The sequence below is a fragment of the Mytilus galloprovincialis genome, chromosome 3 (assembly GCF_965363235.1).
Source record: "Mytilus galloprovincialis chromosome 3, xbMytGall1.hap1.1, whole genome shotgun sequence".
In the NCBI taxonomy this organism is placed as follows: Eukaryota; Metazoa; Mollusca; class Bivalvia; order Mytilida; family Mytilidae; genus Mytilus; species Mytilus galloprovincialis.
The window spans coordinates 19,262,413-19,288,195 of NC_134840.1; the positions used below are offsets into that span (position 1 = coordinate 19,262,413).

General features: G+C 32.1%; 3 long non-coding RNA genes across 3 annotated transcripts; 2 read left to right on the top strand and 1 right to left on the bottom strand.

Annotated features, from left to right (window-relative positions):
- Positions 1–1,221: 1,221 nt before the first annotated feature.
- Positions 1,222–6,498, bottom strand: LOC143067347 (uncharacterized). Its single transcript, XR_012975925.1, has 2 exons — positions 6,394–6,498; positions 1,222–4,444 (listed from the first exon to the last, which is right to left on the bottom strand). It is a non-coding gene; the product is annotated as an uncharacterized LOC143067347 (long non-coding RNA).
- A 9,905-nt stretch (positions 6,499–16,403) lies between these two features.
- LOC143067348 (uncharacterized) lies at positions 16,404–18,857 on the top strand. The gene is made up of 3 exons (XR_012975926.1): positions 16,404–16,521; positions 17,272–17,354; positions 18,662–18,857. It is a non-coding gene; the product is annotated as an uncharacterized LOC143067348 (long non-coding RNA).
- A 1,136-nt stretch (positions 18,858–19,993) lies between these two features.
- On the top strand, positions 19,994–22,484 carry LOC143067350 (uncharacterized). Its single transcript, XR_012975927.1, has 2 exons — positions 19,994–20,413; positions 22,217–22,484. It is a non-coding gene; the product is annotated as an uncharacterized LOC143067350 (long non-coding RNA).
- The last annotated feature ends 3,299 nt before the right edge of the window (positions 22,485–25,783 follow it).

Here is a 25,783-nt window from a genome sequence, read left to right on the forward strand (position 1 = left end):
TATATGTCTTGCCTCAATTGTATGTAGTAATAGTAAAGTGCAACGTTGTATTTAAAAATGACAAGGCTTTAAACTTCAAATATACAAAACAACATACTAGTAATTATAATGGAAATGAAATATATGCCAATGCTTGTACAACTACATGTCAATTATCACTGACTTATCATTAATTAATGTCTCTTTAGTTGCACTTATCAATGCTATCATGTCAAATGTACAATAAGTTCCAAAGTCAATAGAATATGACCAAAGGGAGAAGGCAAAAATAGAATACATGGCACCCAGGTATGCAAATATTTAAAAACTACATACTAAATATCATTGACTTTTTTTAACTGTTCTATTTACAAACTTTAATAAATTGTTGACGGTGTCTTCGGAATGGTCATACCACAAGCATGCTTTCGCTATTTTGTCAGTCCGTGATTTCCATCTGTAAAAGACAGACTGAATAATTGTTCTAATTGAAGTTTGATCCATCTGTTAATTCTAAGAATGACCAACTTCATACCACTGACTATAAAAGAGGCCGGAGATACCAGGGAACATAAACAACTGAAAAGACATGTAGGAAAACAACAAAACTATGGGCTATTTTATGTACCCTAGAAAAGAACACAGATTCCTATCTACATGTGTCACACTTTTTGTGGTGTTTTCGACAACTACACGACGATATGAAAGAAATCAATTTGTATTACCAAAATCTACATTAAAATAAATAACGATTAACCGGAATAAATAATCTACAAAAATATAAAACAAGATGGAACAAATAAAAATCGACGGAATCAAAACAAATGGAGGGCTAATGTGTTAATCTATAATTTAGCGATTTGAAAAAAGTAAAATCACAAAAATACTGAACTTCAAGGAATATTCAAAAAGCAAAGTCCCCAACCAGATGGCAAAATCGAAACTTCAAACGAATGGATAACAACTGTCATATTCCTGAATTGGTACAGGGATTTTCTTATGTAGAAAATGGTGGATTGAACCTGGTTTTGTAGCTAGCTAAACCTCTCACTTGTATGACAGTCGCATCAAATTCCATTATATTGTCACCGATGCGTGAACAAAACAAACAGACACAATAGGTAAAAATGTCAAAAAATAGGGGTACAGCAGTCAACATTGTGTTATCATCTTAATCACTATAAAAACAACAAATGTAACGAAGAAGCACAAAAAGACATACATCAAATTTTAACATCCTCATTTTGCTTATATTATACGATTTTATTTATCTATGTAAAATGCACCCATAAAGGATGGAGGGTTTTAAGTACTGGTGTAAAATTGAGCGTTTGAAATTCGCACAGGTAGACGTGAAATAATTTTGTCGTTCAAAGTATGACGGGATACATAAAGACAGTCACGTAAAATAGATATAACAAAAACAGACTTAACAGTTGAAGTAATAATAATAAATAAAATAATAGTGTGGTTCAAAGTAGACGGGATACATAGGTACAGAGTCACATCATAAAATAATTTTGTCGTTCAAAGTATGATGGGATACATAAGCACAGAGTTACGTCAAAAGGATATCTCAAATAACGCACTTAACAGTAAAAGTAATATTAATAAAGACAAATAAAATAATAATATAACACGTTATTAAGATGATAAACAACGTCAGTACGCAAAATCTACACGTCAAGACCATCGTGTATTATTTGTGAAGTTGATACGGAATATTTATCAACAAATTCTTGGTACTTTCCGATGAACTTTTTTAGAAAAAAAAACGAGACGTTCTTTGACATACCCCTGGTTCATCAACTTTCTGCTCAGACACTGGTGACGTTTTACAAAGTCTGAGTAGGAGCTGCAAGCTCTTGAATACCGAATAAGTTGGGAAATATATATTCCATATGCAGTTGAAGTTGGTATATTGGTACTAAGGTGGGGGAAATTGATAATTTCAAAATCAAAATCGTCTCGTTTGTCATATTCATCTACGGAATTTCCATTTAGATATAAATGTCCATAAACTTATAGATACCCGGTCTACAACAAGACTTCAGTGATCCATAAACAGCATTATTTGATCAACAAGTTAGAAGGTAAAATACCAAACACACACCAAAATGCAGTCGGGTTACAAATATACAGTCATTGCACTCGTATAAACTCAAATAAAGTTTTGATAATAAAGTTGTCCATTCTACTATGCTTACAGTGACTGTAAGCACAGCAAAATAAAGCAAAAGTTATTTACCCATGTCCAACTCTCATAAATCAATGAAGAAGATAAGATAAACACAATAACAATTGGATAATCATGAGTTCCAGAAGGAGAGAGACCAGGAGTCAGTTTCACAAAATAAACCTGACCTGACGACTTGATTGTAAGTGTACTGTATTGTTCATACTTTACGGCCAATCTTAATTGTACGCTTTTTATGAGACCTACCCCATCTAACAAACTATGTATTTAAAGCTAACATATTCCGTCCATATGTACAAACATAGTATAAATTAACTCATCATAGATTCCAGGCTTATGGTATGTCTTTCTATGTTGTGATGTTTCACTATTGTTTCAGATAAGGGTGATGGTTGGTACATGTACAAAAATTCTGAACTTAGAGGAAAATCAATTCTGGAAGTCCATAATCACATGGCAAAATCAAATAAAAAAACGCATCAAAAACGAATGGACAGAAACTGTCATATTCCTGACTTGGTACAAGCATTTTCAAATGTAGAAAATGGTGGATTAAACCTTTTTTTAAAACATTTAAACCCGCTGCAATTGTTTGAACCTGCTCTTAGTCAGGAAAATGATGTTCTGTAGTTGTCGTTTGTTGATGTGGTTTGTTAATGTTTCTCGTTTTGTAAATAGATTAGAACGTTGGTTTTCCCGTTTGAATGGTTTTACACTAGTCACTTTTGGGGCCCTTTAATGCTTGCTGTTTGGTGTGAGCTTCGTGTTGAAGACCGTACTTTGACCTATAGTGGTTTATTTTTACAAATTGTGACTTTGATGGAGAGTTGTCCCATTGGCACTCATATCACATCTTCTTATATCTATTAACGTTTAGTACCCCAGACGGGCATTTCGTCTTAAAAGACTCATCAGTGATTTTCGAATAAAAAAAGGACAAAAAGGTACAAAGTTAAAGAGCATTTAGGACCCAAATGCCGAAAGGTTTTGAGAAAAATAGCTTAGGCGTTCTACTCCTTTGGTTGGAAAACCCTTAGTATTTCGAAAAATTCACATATCTTTTAACAGTTATTTATAGTGAATAATTCATTTCAACACAGACGTATATGTCACACGAGACGTGCACGTAACTATATAATTTGTATTTAATACATTCATTGTATTTTACCTAGCTTAACAAACTGTTTATTATTGACAACTGACAACATCACACTTAAGAACATGTATCAATTAAGATCTTAGTTAATCTGAATCAACTTGGTGGATGATTCCGGCTACAAATTGTCTGCAAACATGTGACATTAAAAACAAAACCTCTATTATTTTCTATTCGACATTTAACAAAACATTATTTTAGTTTACACCCTCGTTACTTTCTTGAGAAAGTAATCTTGAGTACTGGTGAAATCTGTGTCTTTTTCTTGGTAACGGTACAAGTTGGCGTTCTAGTGTTTTAATATTCTCAACGTCACTGTTGTAAGGATAATTCTGCAATGAGTTTTCGACCCTACTAGAAGCGTGATACGTTTTATGAGTTTTCGGTTTGCCTTCATTTAATGATCCCAACAGTCTGGAAATGTCCTCTTTTGTGATTGTATTCCCTTGAAATATTAGCAAGGGTAACCTTTGAGAAGTTTTCAACGATTTCATGTAGTTTAATTTTTCAAGAATTTGTAGGTTCAGTTGAAACAACAGCATATAATCAGCAGTTTTTGTATCTAATGCTTGTAGGCTTGATTGCACTAATTCGTTCATTTCCCTAACATTTTTCCTGCAAGTATCTATTTCACTTGTCATCCTACGTGATGCTTCACTTTTCAACTGTTTTAATTTTTCCCTCATTTCAAGATGAACTTGGTCAATGTCAGATTTCATTTTACTGACCCTTTCGTCAATAATATGGCCAATGTCATCGATGTTTTCTTTATATGCATGTTTTTCAATATGTAAGTCTCGAACAAGTCTGCTCAACTTGCCAAATCCTTCCTCGCGGATTATGTTGAGGTTTGCGGTGAGCTGATTCAATGAAAGATCTTTTTCGTTTTTACATCCTGAAATTAATGGAGATGTCGTGTGTTCATGTTCATTAAAGTTATAGTTCGATGTAGTATTCCTCAAACATCCTGTGCCAAAAACGGATAAATTTGAACAATGATGATCAGAAACCTTTGTAACAGACGCTCCAGTGTCTCCTTCGTTCGTGATTTCTTTTATCCTGCCTGTCTTTTTAAACAAAAGTGTGTTTGTGCCTGGTATTTTCTCTTCCATCTGTGAACAAAATTTAAAAAATGGTTGAACGAAATAAAAAAAACAAAAAATAAGATCAGAGAACTTAATGGCCGAAATGCACGAATGTTTCGTAAACAATGAAAATTATTCAGATTTTTTATCATATATAAAGGAGAAACGGTTAAAAATGATAAAACAATTCCAATTAAACATTCAACGAAGGCTAATTCTTGAATAAAAATACAATCATCTTTTGTCTTTTGTTTCGCGGTTTCAAAGTTATGCGACTTTTTATCTTTCAATTACATGATATTTTTGTACTTTTCTGGTGTTTGCTTGACTACTGATATGCACTTTGCTAAAAACCAAACACTGTCTCTCACTATTTTTTGTATTTTTGTTTTGGGGGGAAGGGAATATATATGAATAAAAGAAGTTAGGTAACCACAATGAATCATAATCTAACGAGAAGCATTAATAGACATCTAGAAGGCCGCAACCTTTCAATGAAAGACAGTAGGCCAACTATAAATCTATAAGTTTATAATCTAAAAGAATAAGTTTAGCGAAATAAAGTGTCAGATCTATCATCAAAATAAAATCCTCGAAATAACGCGAAGAAATATATGACTTACGACAACTACTTGCGAGGCTCCTGATGTTTTCTTTAGTTTCATATTCAAACTATCCGTCCGTTGACATTTGTCGCATGACCATTAATGGATGTTTGTTTACACGAGTTGTTGATGTATATATACGTTACATCAAGGTTTTGGGTGTAGATTTGTTTGCACAAGGTCCACAAATAGTACTCAATAAACTGGATGATCAGTGTAAGCCAAGTGTTCAGCAAATTTTTGAAAAGCAAATTAACAAAATTTTAAACATTTTGCAATGATTGTGTACTTGACATTTAGAAATTATTATTCAAATAAAACTATTGCTTTTGTGTTGTTCTCGATATCAGTGACTGGAAACAAATAGAGCATTGGCTTTTGTTGTGGGATCTGTAGATATGCTTCGGTGTTTTCGACAATCTGATGTCTTTAGCACTTTTCAACTGATTTTTATATTTTTCTTACGTCGTTATACTTTTAAACATTGTCTCAGGTTATTGGCAAGGTTTGGCGCCAGCAAACTAGTTTAGCCCGATTGATGTGTTTTTATATTTTTCATGTCGGAGGCTTTTATAGCTGACTATACGGTATGGGTTGTTACTCGTTGTTCGGAGATGTACGGTTGTCTATAATTACTTACACCCGCTTCATTTGAACTTAGGTGGACAGTTGTTTCATTGGCATACCACATGACTTGTGAATAGAGATATGTTCACTACATGTCTTCTTCCGATCGGCAGTGAAATCCTTGTGAAAGAGGTGAGTGTGTTTGGTTATGCGGGATTAACGAGTACACAGCCACTTCCGGTCAGAATGGGGGCGATAAATCTGATGCCTCGAGTGGTAGTCAAAATGTAACCGTCCTTCATCCCGCACGACCTTTATTACATGACCTACCTATTGTATGTATTGGTACTTTAACCCTCTCCTGAACATGCATGAAATATATGCCACTGGACGTTAAGCAACCATACAATGTATCGATATAAATAACGGCAGGCAAAGACGAGTCGAACGTCTGCATTCAAAAATTGACACAAGGAACTTTGACATGAACTCAATTTTCCGTTTTGAAAAATCTTGTCAACAAAGTATAACTTCAGTTCTGCAATATTCGATCGTATCGTATTATTTCAGATGTCATTGTTACTCGATATTTACCCCCCTCCCCCCCCCCCAAAAAAAAAAACTACCACCAAAATGATAGAATAATATACGCACGTCTCAAATTATTCGGAAACATATTGGTAAAACAGAACTTTTAAGTTCATATTTTATTATTTCATTATTTTAATATTTCAACAGAAAATTAAACTAAGAGCATAATTCACTGTTTGAACATGTTTAAAGCACATAACATATAAAACTCACCATCTGAAATGAACAGTAAATATGCTGAAGTTTTATCTATCTTAGTTCTCTCATACCTCAAATGAAAATAACTTTGTATATAATCTTGTTCAGATGTCATTCAAGTAAATATGTATTATTGATAACTTCATAATCTTGTTTAAAGGGCATTACATTTATTCAATACACATCTATAAAGTATTTATAAAGAATTTACAATTGATTTTTGAACAATAACCAAGTTTTAAACTTAGCAGACCATAACTTAGTTTACTTAATGAAGGATTAATACAATTTTAAAACAGAATCTCAATAAAATATAAAGACGATAAAAGCATAATTATTCGAGGGATTTAGCTTCCTCAATGCGATTTTAAAAACATTTTCTTTTAATTATTGAATATTTGTACACCATAGCTTATTTTTACACAGGAATTAACATGCTAAAATCTTTCTTTTGTGGCGTTTTTGTTTTCTTCACTTTGAAGTACGTTTCCCCTCGCTTCATTCATTCCAATTCAATTAACCATTATTTTCAATATTGCTTTTTTATAAAACGACACTATTTCATTAAAAGGTATTTGTTATTATTTTTTGAAGGGTAGATTCCACCCGAAGGAAACTTCTCGCTAAAGTCGATCTTGCTATAATGATTTAAACAAACTATAACAATTCAACCAGAAGTCCCTTATCAATTCGTTTAACTTACATGTAAGGTGATTTAGAGCTTAAGCATTGTTGAGGACCGCATGTTTATCTCTAGATGTGTTGTTTTTTTTTTATTTTGCTATCGTCTCGAGCATAAATAGTTGTCATTAATAAGTGAATGGTGTAAGAGCTAGTAATACTATTAAACTAGTGGATTAGCAAAGGGTGCTTAAAAATATATACAATAATAATATGCACAGAAAAGGAAATGCACTCTAAAAAAACGGTTTAACGTCATATACTACACTACCAAGAATTTCCCCACGTTATTTTGGTACATTTCTACCCTCTTACGTATCAGTACTGTCAGGAAAGACTAAAAACTTATTATAGTACTATATAATGGAATTTTATGCGACTTTCATACAAGTGAAAGGTTTTGCTAGCTATAACACCAGCTTCAACTCCAAGTCAGTAATATGACGTTTGTTATCCATTCGTTTGATGTGTGCTTTTAATTTTGCTATCTGATAAGAGACTTTCCAATTCGAATATTCCTTAGGGTTCGGTAATTTTCTTATTATACTTTTTGCTTGATAAGATTTCAGTCAGCAGTGTTATAAAAAGTTTTGAAACATGACATTGTGCAAAGATGAATATAATCATGGAATGCCTACAATTTATTGAATTATGTACTATACATAATATAATGAATGGATGTTGCTCAAGAATAAAGGTCATATATAAGGAAAACTAAAGAAACTTAAGAGAGATACAAATTTCTTAAAAATTATCATTTTATTCAAGAAAAAAAATCATAAAATAAAAATGAATGTTGCATTGGATGTTTTTAAATAAAATTAGCGAATTTGAAGGTTAAGAATGTTGTATGTCTTAAAGTAAAAAAAATGTATAAAAGAAATATAATGATAACAAACAGCAAACTGTTTAGTCTTGAAATGTATGTTAATTTTTTGTAAGTGATGACAATTTTCTATAATCTCTTTACTGTATACATACTGTAAATAAATACTCGAAATAATTAAATTCTAAAAATTTATGGTAGAAAGTAAGTAAGTAGTAAGAATTTTATTGAGAGTCGGACATCATATGTACAAATTTACACAGTAAACGTGAGCTCTGTAGATCTCTTAACCGACTTGATATTTAAGTAACAAATAACAAACTAAAAGCACATTTGACAGACTACACATATAAATATGGTATTTATGAATAACCGCCAACACACTCTTGTCTTACTCAAAGAACGGACTCGCATCCGAATACTTAAATTAACACAATTTCAGATCACAAAAAGAGAAATATCCGTTTAACCAAAAGACACAACTAAAAGATATATCAACTTAATGAAATTAACTTTAAAGTCACTGGTCAGCAAAGGTATCTATTAATTCGGCCCAATTGTGTAATATTTTCGTGATTGTACATAATCCTGTATAAATACATGGCAATTACAACTAAAGTTCAGTACTTAATTTAAAACGTATAAAGTACCTGTCTGGATAACATTACAATGAGATACTCAATACAATCAAATGAAACTTTGACATATTTCAACAACACTATCAAGTGAGAGGCGTCATATCACAACTGTGGCAATGCAGTACATTTTATGGTACACATATTTTATTAACGACAGTTTTTTTTCTGGTAAAAGGATGACAACTCTTGTGTCTTTTTCTAGCTGCTTTTAATTGAACTAGTGTGTATAAACGTTGTGTTCGTAGAGTAAATACACTCTGGTCTATATGCCATTGTGTGCTTCTTTGTGACACATTTCTATGTTTATTTTAGTGATTAAGATTATAAAATAATGTTGACTGCTGTATTTTTTACATTTATACATATTATTCCTGTTTGTTTTGTTCATGCATCGTTGTCAAAAAATGGAATTTGATGGGACTGACATACGAGCGAGAGTTTTAGCTAGCTATAAAACCAGGTTCAAACCACCATTTTCTACATAAGAAAATGCCTATACCAAGTCAGGAATATGACAGTTGTTATCCATTTGTTTGATGTTTGAGATTTTGATATTGCCATTTGATTAGGGACTTTCTTTTTTTGAATTTTCATCGGAGTTCAGTATTTTTATATTAATTTTTATAGCACGACACATACATTCTGAATACTTTGTAACACATACATTCTGAATACTTTGTAACCAAGCTGTTTTGTAAAACTGTCATTCATGACAACATTAATCGCTCAACTAGATATTAGTAAATGCGACTAATTACCAAATTTTCTTCCTATTAGTCCACTTATTGAACATAACATGTTTACCCTTTGTTTTGGAGACCCTAAGATTACCTCAAGTTTAAGTGGGTTCGTATTCCTCAATCTGTATTTTTCTGTGTAATTATTTGTAAACAGTTATTTGTCTTTTCGTAAAAAAAAAATTAAGATATTGTCTTGATTTAACTGGTTTTTTTTATTGTCCCCATGGTATCATCTGTCGATTTCGTCTCTCTTTCTCTCTCGGTTGGTATATTCAAACAAATTTGCTAAGTAAGAACATCTGAAATTACTGTTGCTTTTTATTCGGCGTTTTTGTTTTCTTCAAATAAATCAGTATTGAAGTTCAGCTTTTGATTCCAAACTAGAAACCTATTAAACACGAAAAGATGAACAATTATACACCTTTTTTGCATATTACCGGTATTTTTTGATTACGCTGTTTAAGTGCCCTTTTTCAATAGCATTTGATCATTTTATATTTAATTCTTATATATAACAGATGACAAATTTTCAGCCAACCGTTAAGTATCATTTTGTCAACATGTGCTGTTCCTGTTCTGTATAGAACGTAAATCTATTGACTGTCATGAAGTTGTGGAATAAGATAAGCTGTTGTATGAACATGATATGATTCGTTGACAAAATACACCTCCTTTAAGTGTGATAATATTAAGTTACTAAAAATCACGAGGGATTTTGATTCACGTTTGTAATGCGTGAACAAGATTGCTGTACACAGAATATTATGAAACATTTATATAAGCAGCTTTTGAATTACGTTTTGCTTAAGTCAGAGGACAATATCTGTATTTATTTATATTATGTTGTTTTGTAACTTTTGATCTATAAACTGTATAAAAGCGAACTTACAAAATTCACAATGAAGCATGTTTTGTCTAGTTATAACAAGATATGCTCGTGGAATTATTTTGCGTAACTTTTAAGAAAAATTGCAGATGGAAATTTGTGTATAAATTCTCCTTATTATTACTAGATATATAGCGTCATGGAAGAATTATTCCTCTTTCGACAAAATGATGCAATCATGATGAATTCATTTTTTTTTTATTAATTTTGCAATTTATCTTGATATTATATAATTATCTATTCTCCTTTTCCTGCTTATAACTTAATCTTTATAGATTGACGGATTATCATGATTTGTCAACAATGAAAATTCAATGTATTGATATCAATAATGCACGATTTTATCCTTTTACCTTTTATAACCGATACAGTGGATTCAACTCACTTGTACAAGAAAATATCATAATTTTATTCTTTTTTTCTCTCAATTTTGTATTAAACATTTTATATATGTTGGTGAATTATTTATAATAGTTAATTTTTATATAAATTACCTTTTTTATATTAATTTTGCAAATTATCTAATTATTAATTATTACGTTAACTGTTAATACAGTAGTCTATGGTAAAGATATTCTACATTTTTATGTTTTTTCCGTAAATCAATGTTTGTATTTGAAAATTTAAAAAACTTGCGACAGGTTTTGGATATCTTTGCTTAGATCAGCCTAAGACAGCTTCGAGACGAGATCTGTGATATGTCCTAGGATAGTCATTAGAGGATCATAAGACATGTCCTAAGATATATCTTAAGAAAATAAGAAAGCCTCAAATTTAGCAGTGTTATCAAAGGTTGCAAGATTTCCTCTTTATTTTTCTGTCATTATATCTATGGTAAAATATGTACACAGGCTTAACAAATTGGAAGGGCTACTTTATGATGCTTATGTTTGTAATAAAATTTTAGATGCAGGAAACATTAATTGTTGGTATTCATCTATGAGATGACTTGATATACAAAATTTAGATGCAAAGCTCAATAAATTAATTAGATTTGTAAAATGTAAACTTTGTAACAATTTTAAAACATTTTGATAGGTCAAAAGGTCTGAAACCTTATCACAAGGTAATAGTAAAATAGAAAATTATTTCAACCTCAAGACTGACTTTGTAAAGGAGGCTTATTTATTAATTAAAGATTTTAGTATAAGAAGAGATATATGTAAAATGAGAATAAGTGCTCATGATCTTAGAATTGAGAAAGATAGATATAGCAAAACATACATAGAGAGAACTCAACGTCTATGTCATCACTGCTTATCACATGGATCAAATTCTATTGAAGATGAGACCCATTTTACAGTAAATTGTCCTTTATATAATGAACAGAGGCAATTATTATTTGATAAAGTTATCACTTTTTGTACTAATTTTAAGAACTACCTAATGATAAGAAATATTTCTGGCTGTTCACAAATGAGCATTTACCAACTCTCATGTGCCTAGGAAATTATATTATTAAAGGTTTAGAAATAAGATCCAGATGTAAACAAAATATATGAAATAATTTAATATTTTATTATTATAAGATTTAATATAATAGTTACATAAGACACATGTTGTGTTAAGCTCTGATCCTGTCCATAATGTTATAGTATGGTATTAGTTTTCTGTTTTGCTTTTTCCAATCATATGGTGTTGTAAAATGATGCCCTTTGTGGGTTCTTGATTAGATTAATACAATTCTTATCTTATCTTATCTTATGACATGTCTTAGGATAGCTTCGTGAAACCGGCCCCAGATTATTTATTTGTTGCACTGTTAAAACATGAGTTTTCGTTTTCATTAAAACAAGGGACTGATTATTTATTTTCACATTCTTATTATAATATTTGAAAATACACAGTTTTTAAATTATTATTTTTATTCTTAAATTAATAAAACATGCATAGTCAAGTGTACAATTTAATCAGAATTAGTCCTCATCCTCTGAAAGTGAATCTTCTGAATTTCCAACTCCATATATTGCATACATACAAGGTATTAAAGTTGGGCTATAACTAGCCTCTTTTGAATGTCATGTCAAACATGCGGAAAAAAAATCGGTGAAGGGTTTAGGGGACAATCCAGGCCCAAATAAGCTATAGAAAAAATGATGCAAAATCTTGCATTCTGTGCGTTTCCCTCACTCTTGAATTTCTTAACCTGAAACGCAAGTTCTGTTTTAGTTATTTTCTTCAACAATATTTTGGTCTTAAAGCGAAAAATATAAATTCAGTGTAAGACTTTTAGTTTTTAAGAACAACTTCAAAAGCCCAAATATCGGATAAAGCAAAAAAAAAACTACTTCACAAAGTTAAGTATGTGCACGTGGCTGCTGTTTTTTTTTTTTTTTGTGTTTCAGCTTGCAGAAAACCTGTCAATTATGTGTTTTTTCATATTGAATTAAGAGGAGGCTGATTATCAATGATATAATTATGTCTTTATATATAGATTCTACCAGTGCATCGAGTATGATACGATTTTTATCCACTCGAGACAGTTAAATTTTCAAATTTAAAACGAGAGGCTCGCTGAGCGTTTTAAATATTTAAAATTTAACTGTCGAGAGTGGATAAATATCGTATTACACGAGATTTGGTGGTAGAATCTGTTTCTCTAATGATTTTCTAACAATATACAGGCAAACGTATTCCTTCTTTTCGAATGATCTGCAAAAAGATGTGTACTTTCTATGTGACGTCATCAGACATGGTCGCCTTTTTTCATGCCGTCACAATAGAAAATTCAGAGGAAAGCAAGAAAATTCGACGTCATAATCGGATTTTAACCAATGAAGAACTGAGAACAAACGAACCACACGTTGATTAAAATTGTTTACACAATGGGTGCAGAAAGGGATAAATTGACGAACAATTAGAGAAAAGTTTTTATAACACATTTCAATTACAACTTGGTGTAGTTCAGAACCTGGATATAATTTAAAGTAGTTTGTAAAATTAGATAAAAAGTCCTTAAGAAAATTTAAAACTCATGATTAAAACAAAATTACTAAAATACAAATGTAATGCAACAGTAGAGAGGATAAAGAAGGGCAATTAAGGTGGTACCCAACACTTTCACTAAAATTAATTTGGCTCGTCTAATTTTCGTAACATTTTGACAAAGTATTTACTTTGACCATTTAACAAAAATATCTAAATATCAAAAATTTTGAACCAACCATTTTATCATAAAAATTACACTGGTTATATAGCAGTTTGACAAATACCAATTTTGATCATCGAGAAACTTTATGTTCCCTTTACAACACAACGTAATTAAAACGTTTAGCTAACTTTACAGAGTTATCTCCCTGTAGTGTTAGGTACCACCTTTTAAATAAACAAAAGGCAAACCCGGGAACAGATAAAGCACACAACGACGAACAATAGACAAATAACACTGAAACTAAAAATTAATGAGAAACATGGATCCAGAAAAAACGGGGGCTACGTCAGAGAAACCATAAACCCAACACTTAATTTTTACATGTATATGTAGTTGCTATTGGACTATTAGTCACCAAGGGTAACAAAAGCTCAATATTATCAAATGTTCAAGCGGCATGTTATCGGTGTTAAGTCTCTCTGCTGTTCCTCTAGTCTACAATTTCAAATTATATTAGTTATAGATTAAAAAAATATTCATTGGTTGACGTTCTTTATTTGTCTATTTTATACATATAATCACGACTACACTACTTTGAATGCGGAAGACAAATGACGATCCTTTATTATAAAGTGTCCTTGAAGAAATTGCCTTTCTTTTAAGAGCGTATGATATCTTCCTTGTAATTACTGTATTTTTAGAGTGGTAACTACTTCAGGTATCTTAAAATTCATCTTAACAAATATTATATTATAGAATGAAATTCAAATCAGTGTGGCTGTGGCCATTGATTGACACATAAAATTCATTCATTGACTGAGACAATTTACGTGAACGTTTGTCTGTAACGACCACTGTTCACGACGTACCTACGATAGACATTTAAACTGTGGGGTCACCAAAGGTTTCTTAACGCCTTTAATTATAAAATAATTCGAAAAATTAATCAGGAATAACCTTTATGTTTTGATTTATATAATTGATATAAATCAAAACATCGTGTTATTTCTGATTAATTTTTCGAATTACTTTATTAAGGTGTTGAGAACCTTTGGTGACCCCATAGTTTAAGTGTCTTTAAAAAGTACATAGTGAGCAGTGGTCGTTACATACAAACGTTCACCTAAATTGTCCCAGTCAATGGATGAATTTAATGTGTCAATCAATGGCCACAGCCACACTGTTTTGAATTTCATTCTAATATGAGAGTCATTAAAACACGCTCACATTTTCATATATCACTACTTGTCGTAGATATAAAACAATGTCTGTAAAGGCTTGACTAATAGAAAGTGATCAAAAGAGAGTCAAAAAACACAAAAACAAACATTAAAACTCGTAAGTCGAAAATAAATTGTGTGAACGAATTAAAGACTATAACACTAGAGCAAATGTTTTTTTTACCGAAACCCTCAAGTCTCCCGATGCAGTAAAAAATAAAATAAAAAAAAAACTCCTAGGAAATTTCAAAACAAAAAGCTCCTAATCAAAGGGCAAAATAAATCTCAAACACATCAAACGTGTGGATAACAACTGTCATATTCCTTAGTACATGCATTTTCTTTGAGAAAATTGTGGATTGAGCCTGGTTTTATAGCTAGCTAAACCTCTCACTTGTAGGACAAACGCATCAAATTCCATTACATTGATAACGATGCGTGAACAAAACAAACAGACATAGATTATTAGGAAAAAATGCAAAATATACAGCAGTCAACATTGTGTTATAATCTGAATCACTAAACTAGATGTGTCAAAGCGACACGAATGGCCCCGTCTCAAAAGGTTGAAAAATGTGCAATTTCAATAACACATGTGGACACAAACATGATGGTAGTCTCACATATCAAGAATGAGCTCAAAATCTTGAGGCGTATAGAAAATTAGTCTGTATAACTGTGATTTTCAACAATTTTCAATGTTATAAACCCATAATTTTGGCCAAAATTAGCAGTCTGCATCAAAAAGTTGAAAGATATGCAATTTCAATAACCCATGTGGACACAAACATGATGGTAGTCACACATATCAAGAATCAGGTCAAAATCTGGAGACATATAGAAAAAGAATCAGTACAACTGTGATTTTCAACAATTTTCAAAGTTGTAAACTCATCATGGTAACCTCACATACCAAAAATCAGCAAAAAAAACCTCTGTATAATGGTTTGTTGTGGAATGACGGAATTACGGAATTACGGAATTTCAACAATTTATTAAAGTCCATAGCCCCAATTTTGGCATAATTTAGCCAAGCAGAAACTTAAACTTGATCTGTAACTCATCATGGTTAACTCACATACCAAAAAATCAGCCCAATATCTGTAGGCGATTAGAAAAAAAATCCGTATAACTGTGATTTTCAACAATTTATTAAAGTCCAAAGCCCGTAATTTCGTCAAAAATTAGTGGAGCGGAACAAAACTTAAACTTGATCTAAAACTCATCATGGTAACCTCACATACCAAAAATCAGCCCAATATCTGAAGGCGTTTAGAAAAAAACTCCGTATAATGGTGTGTTGCGGAATGACGGAATTACGGAATTTCGGAATATCGGAATTTCGGACAAGGGTAAAACTATATGGCACCGACAACTTGATTGCGGGGCCATTAAAACAAACAAATATGCAACAAAGAAGCACAAAACGGCATGTAGACCAAGCATATTAAAGTAAAAGGCTAAAAATATGAATCTTAACTAGGCAATTTTTTCATTTCTATTTGAAATACCAACGTAAGGGTGTGCAATTATGCCAATACCTTCATAGAGTGTCGAAAAATAAAAGTAAATGAGCCTTTGCAATCTTATTTTATTCAAAATGTGTAAATACTTTTTTCCATTAGGACTCACAAAAGCAAATCGCTTATTTCTGTATGCAACTTTGACCAATGAATCAATAGTATTTAACGTTCAGCATCGTGTATGACCCCAAAATACCATAATGATTTATAACTTTATTATAACATATACTAGTATTTTATATTTTAATTAGCAAAATAAACGTGCATCAATAATGTTTGTATAAATATGTCTTTATATGCATTAGGAAGTTATCACTTTATCAATAAGATGCATATCTAGATAGTATCTATTTTGTGTAACGTGTTGTTTTCTAAAAACCATAAGAAGGAAGCGCTGTGCCCATGCGATTATGCCTATCCTAATGAGATGTTTTTGATTGGCTATTTAATCGAGTATACCACTTAACATAAGGGGTATATATAACAACAGGGTAAAACAAAGAAAACATAAGACCACGCAGCAACAATAACGAATTACGTAAGTCTACATCTGTTTTTATGTTAATATGTATGTGCTAATATTGAACGATTGAATTTTGTTGCGTTTCCCACAACATTGCTTTAACGAGGTCTTTACATAAGAATATGATGAATATGACAGAAAACAATTATATTATACAGAGATAACTCATTATAACACATTCATTTGTATACCATACTTACTAAGAGTTCTATATACGGAACAAATCAACATAAATTATATTCATCTTCAATATTGTTCATATAACAACATCTACCAATACTAAGAATATTGTCTTATCGACTTGTTTCTAAATTGAAATTTTTAAGTAAGTTTGTATTGGACCTTTAATGTCTAACTCAAGTGTACAGTATGGGCTGTGTGCGTTGTTGAAAGCCGTACGTTGACCTATACTATAGTAGCTAACATTCACGTCATTTTGTTTAAGGGTGAATAACTTTCTCGTTGGAAATTATACCAGATCTCCTTGTTTTTATAATTATTATTTACATGAACTATTGGCATACGGTGTAGTTACCAAATGTCTGCCAAACCCTTTTATAAGGACAAAACATGTTTATTTTTTCATTGTATTGACGGAATAGAATGTCCATTCTTAATAACTGTACAAATGTAATTATTGTTTTGATATTCAGTATGTATTATGAGCTTCCCACTTTTTTAATTTACCTTGGAGTTTGTTATTTTTGTAAGTACAATAAATCAAGAAGTTAATCGACGATAGTCTTGTCAACTAATATCTTTTAGGTAAGCCAATATGTCAAGACTTTCCATTCTGTGCATTGTTTTCGTACTCTGTTTTCGAGGATCTTCGTCACAGACACCTAGCTGTAAGTAACCCTATAAAGATCTGAATTTATACACTTATATTTTATATCTGAAGCAAGTGCTTGTATGACGTAAAGTTTTAGGGCAAAGATAATATATGAATTTCAATTTCCAAGTTTTTATTTTTTATCTTGAACAATATAATAAGTGGTAGAAACTACAAATAACAGAAATGATGAGTAATACAAGTTCTGTATAAAATGCCAATATTTCCGATCCATAGAATGACTCCGTTTATGTATTATTGTCCTTAAATCGCAATGCTTGACTAATTTACAAGTGTGTGTCTATTTATTACAGCGATAAGTAGAAAATGTGAACATCAAAAGACAATTAGCTCACAAGGAAGCTATTAAACCAAGAGTTCCAAATGGTGAAGTTGAAATCATCCCTTCGTAAATTTTACGGACGCCATCACGAGTTGGTTGACCGTTATGGAATAACCGTTTCACAAATGATATCGGATATGTTCCTTACATCGTAACTACAATCCCCTTCCCTTTCATGAATGTGACCTACCGAATTGGACCATTTACCGGATTTGATATCACATAAGCAACATGACGGGTGCCGCATGTGGAGCAGGATCTGCTTACCCTTCCGGAGCACCTGAGATCACCCCTAGTTTTTTGGTGGGGTTCGTGTTGTTTATTCTTTAGTTTTCTATGTTGTGTCGTGTGTGCTGTTGTTTGTTTGTCTTTTTCATTTTTAGCCATGGCGTTGTCAGTTTGTTTTAGATTTATGAGTTTGACTGTCCCTTTGGTATCTTTCGTCCCTCTTTTAGCTAACAGATCTTCAAAATCACAAATATGATAATAACTATCAGACAAGATTTGTTGTGCTTAAAGACGATATTTTACTAATTTTCGAGAAAAGTTTGCCCTTTATCTAAAATTATAAAGGTAGAAACTTTAAACAGCAAACTTGGTCATATATATGTAGTATTTGCAGTTATTACTTTCACTGAGTCAGTATTTGTGCTTGTAAACTATCAATAGCCAGTGCTTGTTTTCTAACTTGACCTAACTTGAAATATTCAGTTATAACTTGTGTAGTTATAATAAAACTAGAGATGCAACTCCAAAATATAAGTTAACTTAATACAGCTTTAGATGAAAAGATTATGTTCATTTTGATTTGTTAATCACAAATGTTTTATTTATTGGCTATCCGAAAATTTGGCCTTGACGGTACCTGCTGAGGGTTGTTCGAGAAACAAGTCGTGTAGCGCACTGAATCGTCTCAATAATAGTATGCTTTTATAAGTCTTTCACAATTACTTTTTATATAACATGTAATTTGCAAATAGGGTCGAGAATTTTGGAGCATACTGGAGATCTTTCTGGGAATGTAGGTGGCCTGCGTACATGGCCTAGTGGATCAAACCTTGGAGGTTACCTGCACGGTGATTTAAGAAATCCTAATATTATAGACGGTAGGTACAACATGAACTAATTTGGATAAGAAAAAGAATTCATTTTTGCTGGTTTCTGTGCTGCTATTTGGTGTATTTACTGCAAGACAAACATCCTTTGTCCATTTTAAGAAAAACTTCTTGAATGTCACCGTTAGTTTTTTTCTCAACAAGGGACAAAATAATACGAAGTACAATAATTGCAACCAGATGCTTCTACATGTGGTTAGATTTGAACATGCATGAAATATTTATCACTGCTTGCATGTTAAGCAAACAACAATATACACGTGGAGCTAGATTTGTTTGATTACACATTCACATGGTACTATAATCGATTGTTAAAATGCTTTGGTCATTATATATTGTCTGCTGTTTATATTATGCATATTTATAATGAATAATGCTCTTATCATTGAATTTATAAAAGTAAATATCCAATTTGATAAGGATAAATGTTCGCGCAATCCTTTGCAAGTTATTGGTTGAAAGATAATAAGATCATGGAAGTAATATTTAGATATTACTTCCATGTGGTCGCCGACCTTCTTACCGCTGAGACTATAATTGGATGAAATCGTATGACTTTACTACAGAGCTCAGCATGCTATAAATACATGCTAATTAGTCGTTGTTATTCCTTCTAAATATTACTTCCATGGTCATACATTTTTATTAAATGTACAATTTTGTATTACTATTGGATCCGTGGTGTTTCCAAAAGTATTCTGCTTATATGTGTATGTTGTCCTTTCTACAATTCGTCATACCTTAGAGACATAAAAAAAAAAAAAAAAAAACAATTTCAGACATTTTTACTCTGTATATTAAAGTCTTATTGATAACTACAATTTTGCTTAATGCATATTAAATTTAGCAGAGACTGTCAAACCATGAAGGTATAAATAGAAAACCCCTGACAACGTTCATGACTGACTATTTTTAGTCTCTGTTTTTTTTATCATTGATAAAACAAAGCGAACGTCAAAAAACGACAAACAGAGAGGTGTAAATAAAACAGCACAAAGTAGTACAATATCAAAATATGCTGGCCGTTAAAAAATAAGCCTTTAAAGAACTTCATCTGATATAAATACCACATTCGTTATACTATTTTATACGATCAGCAATTGTACTTCAACCATTACAACAACAGTGCAGAAAACCACAATCTCCATGATGATCTTGTGCAATTCACCAAAGCAAAGTTTGTATAAAAATTCATTTGACAAAATAGATTGTCATACTATATATAAGCAAGTGTAAACACTAAACTTACAAGGTAAGATGGATTTACATTAACTGTACTATATGTTGTCAATTCACTTTAGTTTTCATGCCATCTTATTAGATTGACTTGAATTTGTTCCTTCTTTATATACACTATATTGATTGAAGTCTTGACCTTGTTTTTTTTTTGGTGTATTTTTAGCAAAATATTTTAAGATTGTTTTTTCGCCATTTAATGAATTTTACACATTCTGTTTATTCATACCAGAAATGTATGAACAAAGTTATAAAAATATTTTTTTTAATAAGGAGTAGAAGCATATGGTGGTGCTGATTTCGGGAGAGACAGAAGCTGGAACGTAGGAGGGAGAGGATTTGCACGTGGACAGTTTGGAAGCACACCGAATGATTATGGATGTACGTATATAAAATTCAAAATAGTGTGTAATATAAGCAAATATAAAAAAAGAAGATTTTTTGTTAATGTCAATGAGACAACAATACACAAGAGACCAAATGACACAGAAATTAACAATTATAGGTCACCATACGGCCTTCAACAATGACCAAAGCCCATACCGCATAGTCAGCTATAAAAGTCCCGAATTGACAAATGTAAAATGTAAAAAAAACAAGAAAATAACGGCTTATTTATGTACAGAGTGGACGTGGCAGGGTACTTGTATATCCCAACAACAAAAAGACTATAATTACTGATCTGAGAGTACTCGAAGTTACGGACAGCTAGATCAAAGCCACCAACATCTAATAAAAAAAATCAGGCATCTAACATCCAATGGATTTATTGTAAAGACGTCATAAATAGTCAGAGATACACATGACCTTGTGATACTATAATTGATATATACATATTCACATTCACGATACTACAATCGATAAAAACCTATATATTAGCATTGCACAATGTCTTGGTTTGCTCCGACTGTTAATGACGTCTTTAAACTAAATCCATTGGATGTTGGATGTGCACTTATTGTTAATTTAGTCTTTGATGCATGATTTTTTTTCATTAGTTGCTAGTGGCTTTGAACTAGCTGTTACTTAGTAACTGTGAGTACTCTCAGATCTATACCTTGTGTCTTTTCTGTTTTTAGAAATGTATAAATACCCTGCAACGTCCGGTCAGTGATTTTGTTAGATGCTCTTCTGCTTTGTATTGTCTGTTTCCTTTTTTTCCCTCTTGTATACCTGCCTTTGTCTTGTCGTATTTTGTGATATGCGGTGATCTTTCTCTGTCGCTGTCGTTCTTCTTTTGTAGACATAAGAAACTTTATTAAACATCATGTTTTCTTGACACAAAACATACTAATAATGAAATTGATGTTATTGTTTGTAGACCCCCCCTTTTCCACATGACATTCACACTCATCATATTAATCTGAAATCCTTTTTTTTCGACTTTGCTCCAATGAAGCAAAAAATGTTTTTTCTTAAGCATTTTCTCTTTATCTGCACTTTAAACAGCCCACCATTATGTTATTGTTCTATTTTAATTTTTGATTACTTTGAACGAAAAATTATTTTCTATATCTACCTGTGTGACGTTTACATTCTACATCAGAGTTCATGTTTATCTAGCCATTCGATAACAGGACTTTAATTATTTCAATCCTTTTGGGATTGATTTTAAAATGCTTGAATAAAGTACAAATATAAATAAGCAAAAGTGGTTGTTAAATTTGATATATGCTTTTTTGTGTTTCTTTGTTAAATATTTGTTTGTTTTTGTTCTGATTGAGATTGTGACACGGTGATGTCTGCTGTACCCCTATTTCGACAATTTTATCTTTTATTTCTGTTTTTGTTACACATCATTGTCAATATAATGGGATTTGATGCGACTGTCATACAAGTGAGAGGTATGTCGCTATAAAACAAGGTTCAATCCACCATTTTCTACATAAGAAAATGGCTGTATCAAGTCAGAAATATAACAGTTGTTGTCCATTCGTTTGATGTGTTGATCTTTTTTTCCATTTTGATGTGGAACTTACCGTTTTGAATTTTCTGTATTTCAGTATTTTTGTGATTTTACTTTGTTCTATAGTGTCTACCATGTCTAAACGTTTTGACTGTATGTAACTACCATATCAAAATACAGTGCCTATTGTAAGTACTGTCTAAAAAAAGTACTGTGTAAAATGACTAAAAAGGCTAGAAGCTGGAACTAAGTTCAATATAAATATATTATTTTTGCAGTTGGTGTCACTCTCACTAAGAAGTTTGGCAGACGACGTAGATCTATTTCATGCCTCGTACTGTGCAGTAAAGTGTGTGGACGATCTGCAAGGTGCCAGAGAAAATGTTTAGGACGTGCCTGTGCAAATAAAAAGGATGATGTTAGAACATTTTAAAAATGTACATTTTTCACCTATATTGCATTGGCTTCAACAATATGAACGGAATGGTATACGTTTAAGAAATAGTATACAATTTATACAAATTTAAAATTCTACAAAAGTATGAATTACATGTATCTTTATAAATTTGCCACTTGACGTTTAGAAAACAACGCTCAATCAATCAATAAATTCCGAGCAACTATATGGATGTCCTCGGCATTGGTTTTACTGCCGAACGGAGAAATGTATTCCAAACCTCAAACTTCCTTGGAATTTTTTCATATCCAAGATGTAGTTTTAGCTTAAATAAGGCCGTTGTTTTTCTGTTTTGAATTGTTAAACATCTTACTTACTGGTGCCTTATAAAGCTCACTGGGGGGGGGGGGGGGGGGGGGGTAATCATATCAACAACAGACTGGTATCTATATACATTATTGAATGCCTTAAATTATAAAACACCCAAGTGTAAATAATGTATGTTTTAACTTTGTTAGCGTTGAACTATCATGGCATTATTCTTTGCTATCTTTGTGTATCTGTCGACCATCAGTGTTGAGGAAGCTCTGTGTGTGTTAAAGAACCATTACAAAAGTACTTGTGTCCGTAGGTGAGCTTTTGCAATATTTCTCATTCTGTCCTGCATATCTCGCCCACCTATGGATTTATTGTCAGTTATTATAACCTAGAATATGCATGAAATATTTTCTACTGAACATTAAACAAACAATCGATCATATCAATCATCTCCAATCCTAAATCGTCCTAAACACCAACAAGGTAGTATTCATACGAAGCAGCAAATAAAGGCAACAGTAGTATACCGCTGTTAGAGATTCATAAATCGATTGAGAAGAAAACAAAAATTGTCCTGCACGCTAATTTAAAATAAGAGAGATTGAGTCCTTCGACATAGCAAGTGTCTCCTGCTATGTATCCTGCAACCGACGCACCTCCCATGTGAACATGTCATGATATGAAATTAATACACAATCAGTAAACTTACAGTTAAGACGACTGATGATAACTTAAGATTATAGACCGCAAAAGATATAACTTGTTAGCTCCGGCATGTCATCGTATAAGTCAAACCAATTCGTGATGATGGCTGTATAACTTTTGTACTTTCGAAATCGATGGTTCTTCCTCACAACCCTGTATGTTTTGTTAAGAGTACTGCCCTGTTAATGAAGTACGTATAGAGTGGGTCAGCATGTATGTTATGTTACAATTGTGCATGGTATGTTAATGTCATACGATGAACCTACGTGTTTGTAACTATGAATGAACTGACAATGGGAAACTAAAATCGACATTATTATCATAGATCATACTTTTAAGTCGCCCATCTGTTTCAATTAAGAAAGAGGCCCAGATATGTAGTTAACTTAAGTAGTATCCTAATGGCAGGTTAACTTGGATATATGAGATTCAAGTAAACTCTTATATATGTACTATTGGGTGACAGGATATCATTAATATATCTGAACGTGAAGTTAAAGAACTATTTTTGTCTTTGAAGGATGGTTTGTATGTATTCTTCAATCATAAATACAAAATCAAGTCGGTCTGTATAAGAGTTGGAATAATGTATCCTGGTAGGATTACATGACTAAATGAAAACTGTTTCATTGTGAACTAATACATTGAAATTCAATTCAGCGTGACGGTCTGGTACAATACATATAGCATTTACATGTTCTCGTTTTGATATGCATGCAACATCAAATAGATCAACGCTCAAAATATTTCGAGACTACTTGCAAAAAACAATACTATACAATTGATCTTTAAACTGTTTCGACGATTTGGAATAGTTTCCTTATGAAGGCAAGTTATTCCATATTTATGCAGTTTTATAATTCAAACAATTGGTCTTTGGTTTTGGAAGGTGTAATTTGTATTGATGTTAATTTTTAACATTTTACATATTCAATTTGTCCTTCAAAAACAATCAGGTGCCAATTCAATCAAAGATTTGAATACCATAAAAGCCTTCTTATATTTAACCTTCTCAAAATATCAATTCAGTTCAAACAAGGAAACAGTAATGATGATATTGTTAAGACAGCAGCTTCTAAAATAGCCCATACTGACCTTTTAACATTTATCTTTAAAAACAATTTCAATTACAGACAAGAAACAATTTGCTTCCATATTTTTGCGCTGAGTACATTAAAGTTTACTAGTGTGGATCTAGCCGGCGTTAATATTCATGAGGCTAGCCGTCAATAATATTCATGAGATCAAAACCGCGTTCGATGAAATGTTTTGGGTAGTTATTAGATTGTGACAATAAAATAACTTTTGCTGTTAATATCCAATATGGTTATGCTATTTATAGCAATATAAAGTAATTAGGAAATAGTAAGCCAATAGGTGTCTTCTGCAAGGTCCGCGTCATTTAAAATGAAAGTAAATGAAAAGTTTAATTGCATTGCCTCACACAACACAAAACAATTATGAACATTAAAATGTTGTTATTATTGAATCAATGTAAACTATAGTAATTAAAAGAAGATGATTAAATATAGGGTAATTAAATGGAATTAATTGTCATATGGGCATTCCATAATCTGTTCGTTGTCTACAAATATAGTCCAATTCTAAAACTAAAATATACAATACATACGATAGTATCACACAATTAAAAAGATCAGAAAAACAAGAAACATAGTTTGTTGAAGGAATATAATAAACAGAAAAATAGAAACTGTCAATTACTATTTCAATGACATAATTCTTCAAAATTACGGAGATCAATAAGAGTCTTTAATCTCAACATTACCAGTCCATTTAATTGCCTCTAAAATGGCCCATAGCACTTATGCCCTAGACCCGTACGAGTTAGTCAGAAAAGGATAAGGGGGGTACCCTGGTATATCACAAATTCGAAAATGAACTATTGCCGGCTGGCCAAACGAAGAGATTCTCCACGTGGGCAATGATACCAGAGGAAGAGGTACTTATTGCCTTTAAAATGGCCCATAGCACTTATACCCTAGACCCGTACGAGTTTGTCAGTAGAGGGTTCAAAGGGGGGATATGGTATCCCGGATACAACGAATTCGAACTGAACTTTTGCCGGCTGGCCAAACTAAGAGATTCTCCACATCGGCCATTATACCAGAGGTAGAGGTTGGTATTGCCTCTAAAATGGTCCATAGCACTTATGCCCTAGACCCGTACGAGTTAGTCAGAAAAGGATAAGGGGGGTACCCTGGTATATCACATATTCGAAAATGAACTATTGCCGGCTGGCCAAACGAAGAGATTCTCCACGTGGGCAAAGATACCAGAGGAAGAGGTACTTATTGCCTTTAAAATGGCCCATAGCACTTATACCCTAGACCCGTACGAGTTTGTCAGTAGAGGGTTCAAAGGGAGGATATGGTATCCCGGATACAACGAATTCGAACTGAACTAT